The sequence below is a fragment of the Phacochoerus africanus genome, chromosome 14 (assembly GCF_016906955.1).
Source record: "Phacochoerus africanus isolate WHEZ1 chromosome 14, ROS_Pafr_v1, whole genome shotgun sequence".
NCBI classification, from domain to species: domain Eukaryota; kingdom Metazoa; phylum Chordata; class Mammalia; order Artiodactyla; family Suidae; genus Phacochoerus; species Phacochoerus africanus.
In genome coordinates this window covers 26,382,650-26,394,339 of record NC_062557.1, presented here as the reverse complement: position 1 = coordinate 26,394,339, position 11,690 = coordinate 26,382,650, and the positions used below count along the sequence as shown (strand labels likewise).

The 11,690-nt window shown below is 50.1% G+C and overlaps 1 non-coding gene across 1 annotated transcript; it reads left to right on the top strand.

Annotated features, from left to right (window-relative positions):
- Nucleotides 1-1,778: 1,778 nt before the first annotated feature.
- LOC125115375 (U6 spliceosomal RNA) lies at nucleotides 1,779-1,885 on the top strand. The gene has a single exon (XR_007132083.1). It is a non-coding gene; the product is annotated as a U6 spliceosomal RNA (small nuclear RNA).
- The last annotated feature ends 9,805 nt before the right edge of the window (nucleotides 1,886-11,690 follow it).

Sequence of the window (11,690 nt, the reverse complement as noted above, 5' to 3'; positions counted from 1 at the left end):
GGTGGGAGAATTCCAGTCCCCGGCCAGCTGCCCACTCAGCCAGGGAGGCTGTGGGTGGAGCGGAAACAGCCACTAGAAGTCAGGGACACAGGGCAAACAAGGGTGCCAGGAAATGAACTGGGCCTGGGGCCCTTCCTCCCGGCCAGCCCTGTGCCCTGACTGCCTGCCACCTCCCATTCTCATTGCTTCCTCCAGGGGAACAGGGAAAGCTGGGTCAGAGTCCCCTGGGTGCCCTTGAAATCCAGGATGAGTCCTGCTAGGTCTAAGCCCCACTGTCCCCAGGAGAGAGGCAGGGCAGGGACCCAGGGGTCTTGTTCTGTTGTCTCAAATGGAGCTCAGATTGGGGCCTGGCACAGAGAAGGAACTCGATAAATGTGTGTTGAATGGAGGCATTAAAACTGCTGGTGGGGAGTCCCTGGTATAGCGCAGTGGGTTAAGAATCCAACTGCAGGAGTTCCTGTCGTGGCACAGCGGAAATGAATCCGACTAGGAACCATGAGGTTGCAGGTTCGATCCCTGGCCTCACTCAGTGGGTTAAGGATCCAGTGTTGCGGTCAGCTGTCGTGTAGGTCGCAGACGTGGCTTGGATCTGGTGTTGCTGTCGCTGTGGTATAGGCTGGCAGCTACGGCTCCGATTCGACCCCTAGCCTGGGAACCTCCATATGCTGTGAGTGCGGCCCTAAAAAGACAAAAAGACAAAAAAAAAATCCAACTGCAGCTCCTTGGATCACTGTGGAGGCATAGGTTCGATTCTTGGCCCAGTTCAGTGGGTTAAGGATCTGCCATGAGCTGTGGTGTAGGTTGCAGCTGCAGCTTGGGCTCAACCCTGGCCTGGGAACTTCCATATGCAGCAGATGGAGCCATAAAAAAAAAAAAAAAAAAAAAAGCAAAACTGCTGGCAGGAGGTGAAGAGACCTGGCATGATTTCTGCCTCACCTTGTGACCCCGCATGAGTCACAGATCAGATCACTTTGCCCCCACATTCCAGGAAGCTTGAGGCCCTTCCAGCTCTGACGATGCAGTTCTATTAATTCTTTTACTCATTTGCTAATGTGGTATCTCAGCAAAATCCATAGTAGAGTTTAGTAAATCTATGTTATTTTATATTTATTTTTCTTTTTAGGGCCAAAACTGCGGCATATGGAGGTTCCCAGGCTAGGGGGTCAAATCAGAGCTACAGTTGCTGGCCTACACCTCATCCACAGCAACTTAGGATCCCAGCCGCATCTGCGACCTACACCACAGCTCATGGCAACACAGGATCCTTAACCCAATGAGCGAGGCCAGGAATCGAACTTTCGTCCTCATGGGTCCTAGTTGGGTTCATTACCACTGAGCCACAATGGGAACTCCAGTAGTAAATCTGTCTTAGTACTGGCGAAGTAATGGACAGAATGGTGGTGATAAATGAAGGTGGATGGGAGGGCAGTGATGTGTTAAGAGCAGGGACTCTGGAGTCAGATGGTCTGGATTTAAGTTCTCCCTCCATCACTTGCTAACTCTGTGACCCTGGGCAATTTACGTACCCATGTTGAACTTCGATTCCCTCATCTGAAAATGGGGATGATAGGAATATATATGTCATAGGGTCGGTGTAAGTATTACATAAGATAATGCTTAAAGCACTTAGGAAGATGGTACACAGCAAGGGCTCAATAAATGTTAACTATTCTTATTCCTTAGAGGATGAGCAAATTTCAGCAGGAGAAGATGAGTCAGGTATGTAACATTTATAATTCAATAATAAAAAGACAAGCAACCCAGTTTAAAAATGGCCAGTGCTCGCTTTGGCAGCACCTATATTAAAATTGGAACAATACAGAGAAGATTAGCATGGCCCCTGTGCAAGGATGACACACAAATTTGTGAAGCGTTCCATATTTTTTAACCTGGTCACCATGCTGTACAGTAGAAAATTGACAAACACTGTAAACCAGTTATAATGGAACAAAATTAAAATCATAAAAAAATTAAAATGGGCAAAGGAGAGTACCCACTGAGGCACAGCCGGTTAAGGATCTGGCATTATCGCTGCAGTGGCTCAGGTCGAGGTAGCTCTGGTGGCTGCTGAGGCACAGCCGCGGCTTGGATTCGGTCCCTGGCCGGGGAAGTTCCACATACTGTGGGCGTGGCTGAAAAAGAAAAAAAAATAGGCAAAGCACCTGAATAGACATTTCTCCAAAGATATATAAGTGGACAGCAAGCATATGAAAAATACTCAGCATCACTAATGATTAGGGAATGCAAATCAAACCGCGATGAGATACCACTTCACACCTACAAGGACGGCTAGAACCAAAAAGTCAGATAAGTGTTGGCAAGGATGTGGAGAAACTGGAGCCCTCATACACTGCTGGTAGGAATGCACCATGGTGCAACTGCTTCTAAAGAGTCTGGAATTTCCTCAAATAGTTAAACATAGAGTTACCGTTTGACCCAGCAATTCCGCTCCCAAGTATATACCCGAGAGAAATGAAAACGTATCTTCCCCCAGAAACTTGTACATGCATATTCATAGCAGCATTATTTACAATAGCCCCAGAGTAAAAAACAACCCAAATGTCCATCAAGTGATGAACAAACAAACCAAACCTAGTTTATCCACACAATGGACTATTATTTGGCCAGAAAAAGAAACGAAGTACGGATACACATCACGATATGGGTGAACCACGACAACATTTTGCTGAGTGAAAGAAGCCAGTCACAAACAGCTACCTATACTATGATTCCATTTCTATGAAATGTCCAGAACAAGCAAATACAGAAACAGAAAGTAGATGAGTAGTTCCCCAGAGTTGGGAAAGAAGAATGAAGGGGCAGGTTGGGGCATGGGGTTTCTTTTGGGGGTGATGAAGACATTCCAGAATTGATAGAAGTGATGGCTGCATGACTGTGAGTTCCCGTTGTGGCTCAGTGGTTAATGAATCCGACTAGGAACCATGAGGTTGCGGGTTCGATCCCTGGCCTCGATCAGTGGGTTAAGGATCTGGTGTTACTGTGGCTGTGGTGTAGGCTGGCGGCTACAGCTCCGATTAGACCCTAGCCTGGGAACCTCTGTATGCCATGGGAGCGGCCCTAGAAAAGGCAAAAAGACAAAAAAAAAAAAAGAGCATTTGAGGAGTTTCTCTGTAGCTCAGCGGGTTAAGGACCCCGCGTTGTCTCTGCTGCAGCTTCAGTTGCTACTGTGGCGTGGGTTTGATCTCTAGTGTAGGAATGTTCGCATGCTGCAGGCGTGGTCAAAAAGAAAGAAAAAATCAGGGAGTTCCTGTCATGGCTCAGTGGTAACGAATCTGACTAGGATTCATGAGGATGCAGGTTCGATCCCTGGCCTCACTCAGTGGGTTAAGGATCTGGCGTTGCTGTGAGGTGTGGTGAATGTCACAGACGCAGCTCGGATCTCACATTGCTGTGGCTGCGGTGTAGGCTGGCAGCTGTAGCTCTGATTTGACCCCTAGTCTGGGAACTTCCAGATGCCGGGTGTGGCCCTAAAAAACCCCCCAAAAAAGAAAGAAGGAAGGAAGGAAAGAAAGAAAGAAAGAAAGGGAGGGAGGAAGCAAGGAAGAAAGAAATTCAATTGTACACTTTATATGAGTTGGTTGTATGATACGTGAATTAGATCTCCATAAAGATGGAAAAAAGAAAACGCAAGGTGGGGGAGTGTAAATTTATCATCAGATTTACATGAAAAATGCTGGGATAAGGAGGGGAGTGTTTGCTTTAGGCCATGGGTTGGCAAACTCTTGGCATGGGTTAGGGGATGCAGTATTTCCCCAAAGTGTGACCATAGTTTAGCCATGGAATCATCTTCAAAGGAACCTCTCTTAACCTCTCACAAAACACTTTTCACAGAACACAGATTGGCAAGACTGACTGCAAGCAATGGGGAGCCATTAAAGGTTTCAACAAGGGAGGAGATTGGCGAGAGCCTCACTTAAGCAGGAGACAGGCTGCGGTGGGAGAAGAGAAGCGGGCAGGAGAGCCTAGTGCCAGCAAGGTGGGTAAACAGCATTTGAATAGACATTTCTCCAAAGGGGATATACGTATGGCCCATAGCACCATCCAGCAAATGCAAATCAAAACCACAGAGGTATCACTTCATACCCACTAGGCATGCAGGCAGAGGTGGCAGGGGTTCGAACAGAGTGGGACCACCCTGGCCCCTCTCTCTTTAGCTCCTGGAAGCAGTGCTTCCCCTGGCCCTGGACTCCCCACCCCAACCCCTAGGAATTCCCAGACCTCTTGACCCAGAGAGGACCCCCAACCATTCCTTGTGCGTCTGGAGAGGATGCTGGGGGCTCTAATCCACACAGCTGTGTTTATGTCCTTCTTCCTGGAAGTGGGATGGGCACCAGCCTGGCAAGGCTGGAGGAAGGATAAGGGAGAAGGCACCAGATCTGGGGTCCCGTGAAAACCCAGGCGGGGAGGGGGGGGGGTTCCCTGTTGCAGTGCAGAGGAAACGAGTCTGACTAGTATCCATGAGGATGCGGGTTCGATCCGTGGCCTTGCTCTTGCTCCCTGGGTCGGGGATCCAGCATTGCTGTGGCTGTGGTGTAGGCTGGCAGTTACAGGTTCGATTCGACCCCTAGCCTGGGAACTTCCATATGCTGTGGGTGTGACCATAAAAAGCAAAATAAATAAATAAGTAAAAGTCATTTACTTAAGAAAGAAGGAAAGAAAGGAGGAAAAGAAAACCCAGTGGGGCTCCCTAACCCAACCCCTGTCCCTGGGTGGGAGCAGGTTGGCGTGACCTGGGCAAGCAGGCTGGAGCAGGAGTCTGTCCGGTCCCAAAGTACATGATTTCAGAGTTCCCATTGTGGTGCAATGGAAATGAATCCGACTAGGAACCATGAGGTTGCAGGTTCGATTCCTGGCCTCGCTCAGTGGGTTAAGGATCTGGCGTTGCCATGAACTGTGATGTAGGTCGCAGACGTGGCTTGGATCCAGCGTTGCTCTGGCTGTGGTGCAGGCCAGCAGCTGCAGCTCTGATTCAACCCCTAGCCTGGGAACCTCCATATGCCACAGGTGCAGCCCTAAAAAGCAGCCCAACAAGAACAACAACAACAAAACCCAAAAAACGCAAAAGCCAAAGTACGTGATTTCTTGCACAGCCCTCCTTTCCCCAGGCCATGAGGACACACCAGAGCTCAGGGCTCAGAGAACTTGGAGAACTTGGCCTTGGAGTCTTAAAAGTCTTAGTCATAATAGATTATATTTACGGAGTACTTGCTGTATACTTTATCCCATGCTGGGTGCCCTGTATGCATTAGCTCATCTGATCCGTAAAACCATCCTACGAAGTAAGTGCTATTACGACCTCCATTTCACAGATGAACAAACTAAGCCCTGGAGGCTTGCAATAACTGGCCCAATATTACACGACGAGACAGTGGGCCAAGCGAATGTCATGAAATGAGTCCATTCAGATACTTGACGCTGCTCCCAGCTCAGAGGCAGAAGATGGACACCAAGGCTTTCTTCTCCCACAAGCCTTCTGCGGCTACAGGAGTCAGCTGTGTGGGGAGGGGCGGGCACCATTCACTCCCCAAATATTTATGGACTGTGTTCCTAGCGCTGGGCCCCGAGCCAAGGCCCTTGGGTCAGGCCCTGGCTGCATCCATTACTCTTGTCTCACTCGGGCGAGCAGGTCCCGGACACAGGGAGGGGAAGCCAGAGGAGGCAGGAGCCTGGCTCACCCTGCGAGGGGGATGGGAGACTCAGAGAACAGTAGCCTGCCTGCTGGTCCTCCCACAGCCCACCCACCAGCAGGAATCTGGCTGCATCCCAAAGGCTCAGGCCCAGAGCTCCAAAGAAAAGTTGGGAAACTAGGAGCCAGGGAGGGGGGCCTCCCTGGCTCCTAGGATGGTGGTGGGAACTGTCTCTTTCTTCTCGCTGGCTCAGATTATTCAGCCCCCTAAGAGTGGGGGGCTCCCCCGGGGCCAGGCTGGGTCAGACAAGCTGCTGCCTGCCTTGCATCCTGGGCGGGAGGCCGCCCCTGAAGGCAGAGCCGACAGGAAAAAATAATCAAGGAGCTTGACAGCAGTGGGGGTGCTGACCTGGGCCTGTCGGCCTGACAAGCAGCCACCTCCCAGAGCACGGTCCCATGGCGCTGGCAGCTCTCAGACACACCCCAGAACTACCCTCTGGGTGGGTGCGAAAGGCAGGGGCAGGCCGCAAGAAAGTTAAAATATCCTTTTCTGGGAGTTCTCTTGTGGTACAGTGGGTTAAAGTTGTGGTGCAGCCACTGCAGTAGCTCTGGTGGCTGTTGGATCCCTGGCCCAGGAACTTCCACATGCCATGGATGAGGGGGGGAAGAAAGTTAAAAAAAAAAAAAGAAAGAAAGAAAGAAAAGAAAAAATACCATTTCCTTAAAAGGAATCCAAATTGGAAAGGAAGAAGTAAAACTATCACTATTTGCAGATGACATGGTACTATACCTAGAGAATCCTAAAGACTCTGCCAGAAAACTGTTGGAGCTCAGGAGCTCATCAATGAATTTGGCAAAGTCACAGGATACAAAGTTAATTCACAGAAATCGACTGCATTTCTATATACTAACAACAAAAGGTCAGAAAGAGAAATTAGGGAAACAATCCCATTTACCATTGCAACAAAAATAATAAAATACTTAGGGGAATAAGCCTACCTAAAGAGACAAAAGACCTGTACTCTGAAAACTATAAGACCCTAATGAAAGAAATTAAAGATGACACAAACAGATGGAAAGACATATGATGCTCTTGGACTGGAAGAGTCAATATTATCAAAATGACGATACTACCCAAGGCAATCTACAGATTTAATGCAATCCCTATCAGATGACCAAGGACACTTTTCACAGGACTAGAACAAAATATTTTAAAGTTTGTTTGGAAGCACAAAAGACCCAGAATAGCCAAAGACATCCTGAGAAAGAAAAATGGAGTCAGAGGAATCAGGGTCCCTGACTTCAGACTATACTACAAAGCTACAGCCATCAAAACTGTATGGTACTGGGACAAAGACAGACATATAGATCAGTGGAACAGGATAGAAAGCCCAGAATTAAACCCATGCACCTACAGTCAACTAATATATGACAAAGAAGGCAAGAATTTACAATGGAGAAAAGACAGGCAGTTCAATAAGTGGTGCTGGGAAAACTGGACAGCCACATGTAAAAGAATGAAATTAGAACACTTCCTAACACCATATACAAAAACAAACTCAAAATGGATTAAAAAGCTAAATATAAGACCAGATACCATAAAACTCTTAGAGGAAAACATAGGCCAAACACTCTCTCTCATAACCACAGCAACATCTTCTCAGATCCACTTCCTAGAGTAATGGCAATAAAAACAAAAATAAACAAATGGGACTTAATTATACTTAAAAGTTTCTGCACAGCAAAGGAAACCCTAAACAAAATGAAAAGACAACCCAGAGAATGGGAGAAAATATTTGCAAATGAGGCGACTGACCAGGGGATTAATCTGAAACTTATAAACACCTTCTGCAGCTCAATAACAAAAATAACGAACAAACCCATCAAAAAATGGGCAGAAGATCTAAACAGACAATTCTCCAAAGAAGGCATACAGATGACCAAAAAACACATGAAAAAATGCTCAACATCACTCATTTTTAGAGAAATACAAATCCAAACCACTATGAGGTATGGCATTACACCTGCCAGAATGGCCATCATCAGAAAGTCTACAAACAATAAGTGCTGGAGAGGGTGTGGAGAAAAGGGACCCCCTACTACACTGTTAGTGGGAATGTAATTGGCACAACCACTGTGGAAAATAGTATGGAGATTCGCAGAAAACTAAAAATAGAATTACCATTTGATCCAGCAATCCAACTCCTGGGCATCTATCTGGAGAAAACCATGACTCAAAAAGACACATGTATTCCAATGTTCATTGCAGCCCTGTGTGCAATATCCAAGACACAGAAACAACCTAAATGCCCATTGACAGAGGAGTGGCTAAAGAAGATGTGGTACATATACACAATGGAATATTACTCGGCCATTAAAAGGAAAGAAATAACGGCATTCTTAGCAACATGGATGGACCTAGAAATTATCATGCTAAGTGAAGTCAGGCAATGAGACACCAACATCAAATGCTATCACTTACATTTGGAATCTAAAAAAAGGACGCAATGAGCTTCTTTGCAGAACAGACACAGACTCACAGACTTTGAAAAACTTATGGTTTCCAAAGGAGACAGGTTGGGGGGGGGGATGCACTGAGGGTTTGGAATGGGAAATGCTATAAAACTGGGTTGTGATGATTGTTGTACAATTACAAATGTAATAAAATTCATTGAGTAATGAATTTTTTTGTCTTTTTAGGGCTGCTCCCACAGCATATGGAAGTTCTCAGGCTAGGGGTCAAATTAGAGTTACTGCTGCCAGCCTACACCACAGCCACAGCAACACCAGATCTTTAACCCACTGAGCGAGGCCAGGGGTCAAACCCATGTCCTCATGGATACTAGTTTGGTTTGTTACCCCCGATCTATGACAGAAACTCCTAGATACCTTTTCTGGGCAGCGTAGAGGGGCCAGCCATGGGCAGCTCCCTCCCTCTGGGCCAGGACAATGGGCAGCCTTGGCCGCCCTACCCAGGCCTCTGCGCAAGTGCTTCTGGAGCCTTCTCCCTTGCCCCCTGCTCTGCCTCCATCTCCCCTCCTCTGTCCTCCATCCTGTCTCCTCCGTCTCTCTGTCCCCTCTCTCCTCATCTCTCATCGCTGCACAGACAGGCTGGGACAAGAATCCAGGGGCCGCCCACCCAAGAGAAGGTTGGTGGGAGGAGGAGCCGGGCCAGGAGAAGTGGTTGTGGGTCCCCATGGTGTGTCGAGGGCCTAGACACTCGGCTTTCTCAGTCCCATCCAGCCCCACTTGTGCCCTGGGAGGTTTGGGCCCACAGCATTGGAGCAAACAGCATCTCTTTCCCCCTTGGTGTGGTTGAAGTAGCTAAATTTGGACTTTGGCCAGGCCCCTCCTAACCAGGTAAACACCTGCTCCCCTTTCCCTAAGGCCACCCTTCCCCATGAACAGCCCTGAGAATGGTAGGGGGAGCTCCCCCGTCTGCCTCTTGGGGAGTCCCATTCTGCTCCGGCCAAGAGCTCCAGTAAAGGGTGGACCCTCTCCTCAGTCACAGCCTCTCCTCCCCAGACCTGGTCCTTCCACACCTTCTGGCAGTTCCCAGCCAAGGCAGGAAGTGCAGAATCAGGGTTCAGTGGGACCTATGTTTGTCACAGGAGATCTGAGCCCCACCTCCTCCCCCGTCTCTGGAATGTCCTGCTGCCTCTCCTGGGCTCCCTTCCTCAGTCCCTCCCTGCAACAGGGCTTCCAGATGGCACTGACCCCTCTCTGGTTGACTCAGAAAGTGCTGGTGAGCACCCTGTGCAAAGCCTGGGGTTGAGACCCAGAGGGGCCCTTGCCCCTGCTGTTCAGATGTCAGGCAGCGTTTGGTGGCGAGAAAGGCAGCGCAGGTCCTGCCCCGGGCGGGGGGGGAGGCTGGTGTGCCTGTGTTCTGGGAGGTGGGGGGATGGAGGTGAGGATGGAGGCAGCCTCTTTCATGAGGGCATCTGGGAAGGCCTGCTGGAGGAGGTGGCCTTTGGAGACAGGCCTTGATGTGGAAGGTCCTATCTCTCCTGGGGGCTGTGTCCAGCCCTGCTACCCCCTCGATCCCATGTTGACCTGCAGCCTCCTTCACCACCAGGAGCCAAGCTCACTCCTTGCCCTCCTGCCCCATCATCCAGGGCGCCCCCGCTACAGCTTCTCCGCTGTGCACCTCGGGTCTGTGCTGGAGCCTCTCGGAGCCTCTCGGAGCCTCACCTGTGCAATGGCAACTGTCCAGCACGGCCTCCCATGGTCTTCCTGCTGGTCCGCAGGGGTCATGCTGGTGACAAGCCTGGGAGAGGGGAGGTCCTGCCCCTCCGTGCAAGCAAACCAGACCTACCACGGGGGATGGGGCTCCAGCTTGTGAGAAGCAAAAGAGATGCTCTGGAAAACATCCTTCTCCCCTCTCGCCTCCCCCGCCCCCCAAGTCCTGCAGCCTCAGCTTTCTTGAAGCTGCCCTGATTTGCAGGGCAGCAAGTCACCTGTTCCAGCTCCTCAGGGCTGCTGACTCTCCCCTTGGGACCTCTGACCCCTGGATGGGGCATGGGTGGGGGTGGGGTGGGAAGGGGGGCTTCTTCAGGCTCCAGATGTCAGTGAGGAATCTCCGTGTCTGTGTCACGTCTGGCAGAAATGGTCTGACTTTCTGCAGCCCTGCACCCGTGCAGGAAGGGGCTTGGGGGATGTAAGCCAAGCAGGATGTGCCCTAAACCCCATTCCATTTCCCCTGCGGGTTCATGCGCAACCCAAAGGTCCATCATCCAGGGAACTGCGTCCCTTCCCCTCTCACGTGAACAAGTCCCCCTGGAGCAGCATGATCCCCCCAGCTCCTCTGATTTCTGGCTGTTGCTGAATTCTCCCCCCCTCTGCCTCTCACCTGCGAGCTGTTGGCTCTGCCCTTCGTCAGCCCAGGTGTGGAATGCAGCCCCCCTCTCCTTCAATACCTCCTAGAAGACTAGTCACCCAAGGCAGGGAGGGGGGGATCATTCCTGAGGGGTGGGGGTGATGGAGGAGGGAGCGGAGGGACCGGTATCAGATACCACCAGTCTTCAAGCCCCACCGCAGCCCTTTCCTCTCACTTCTTTGGGTTGCCCATCATCTTGTTGTCTTGTTGGCTCTCAGTCTTTCTGTCTCCCCACCGGCGCCCCACCTCACTCTCATCTCTCTTGGAGAGCTCTCTCCAGAAACCCAGAGTGCTCCAGGCTATTAGCTGAGGCCACACCGCTCTTCCTTTCATGCCCAGAGAGAGCTCGGCAAGTTACTTTCCAGGCAGAGTCAACCCTCAGGGGAATTCTGCTGCCAGCTTTCACAGGAGCCACTGTGGCTTTGTTTTCCTCCCATTCCATATAGATGGGGACCCTGAGCCCCAGAACTGAAAGTAACTGGCCCAGGGTCTTCCCGAGCAAAGAACAAAACAGGGGTGAGAAGTTAGGACTTGGAGTTCCCATCGTGGCACAGCGGAAATGAATCCGACTAGGAACCATGAGGTCACCGGTTCGATCCTTGGCCTCGCTCAGAGGGTTAAAGATCTGGCATTGTGCAGACATGGCTTGGATCTGGTGTGGCTGTGGCTGCGGTGTAGGCCGGCAGCTGCAGCTCCGATTGGACCCCTAGCTTGGGAATTTCCATATGCTGTGGATGTGGCCCTAAAAAAAAAAAAAAAAAAAAACCCACCAAATAAAGGGTTAGGATTTGAACAGCCCGGCTAGGAGCTATATGACCTTGAGCAAGTTCACGGGTCTCTCTGGGCCACCATTGAATTGTGTTGTAATGTGAATGTGTTACTGAAATATAACATGCAGACAGAAAAGTGCCTGGGTTTTCAGAACATGACCACACCTGTGCAACCAGAATGCAGAGAAAAGAATGAGGTTACTTCCAGCATCCCCCAAAGCCCCTCTTGCCTCCTCCCAATCTCTACTTTCCCCAAAGGTAACCATCACCCTGACTTCTACCACCTGTTTTTAAACTTTCTCTGGATGGCATCATAGACTGTGTGTTCTGTGTCTGGCTTTTGGGGGGGGTGGGGGCGCTGCTCCTGCTGCATACAGAAGTTCCTGGGCCAGGGATG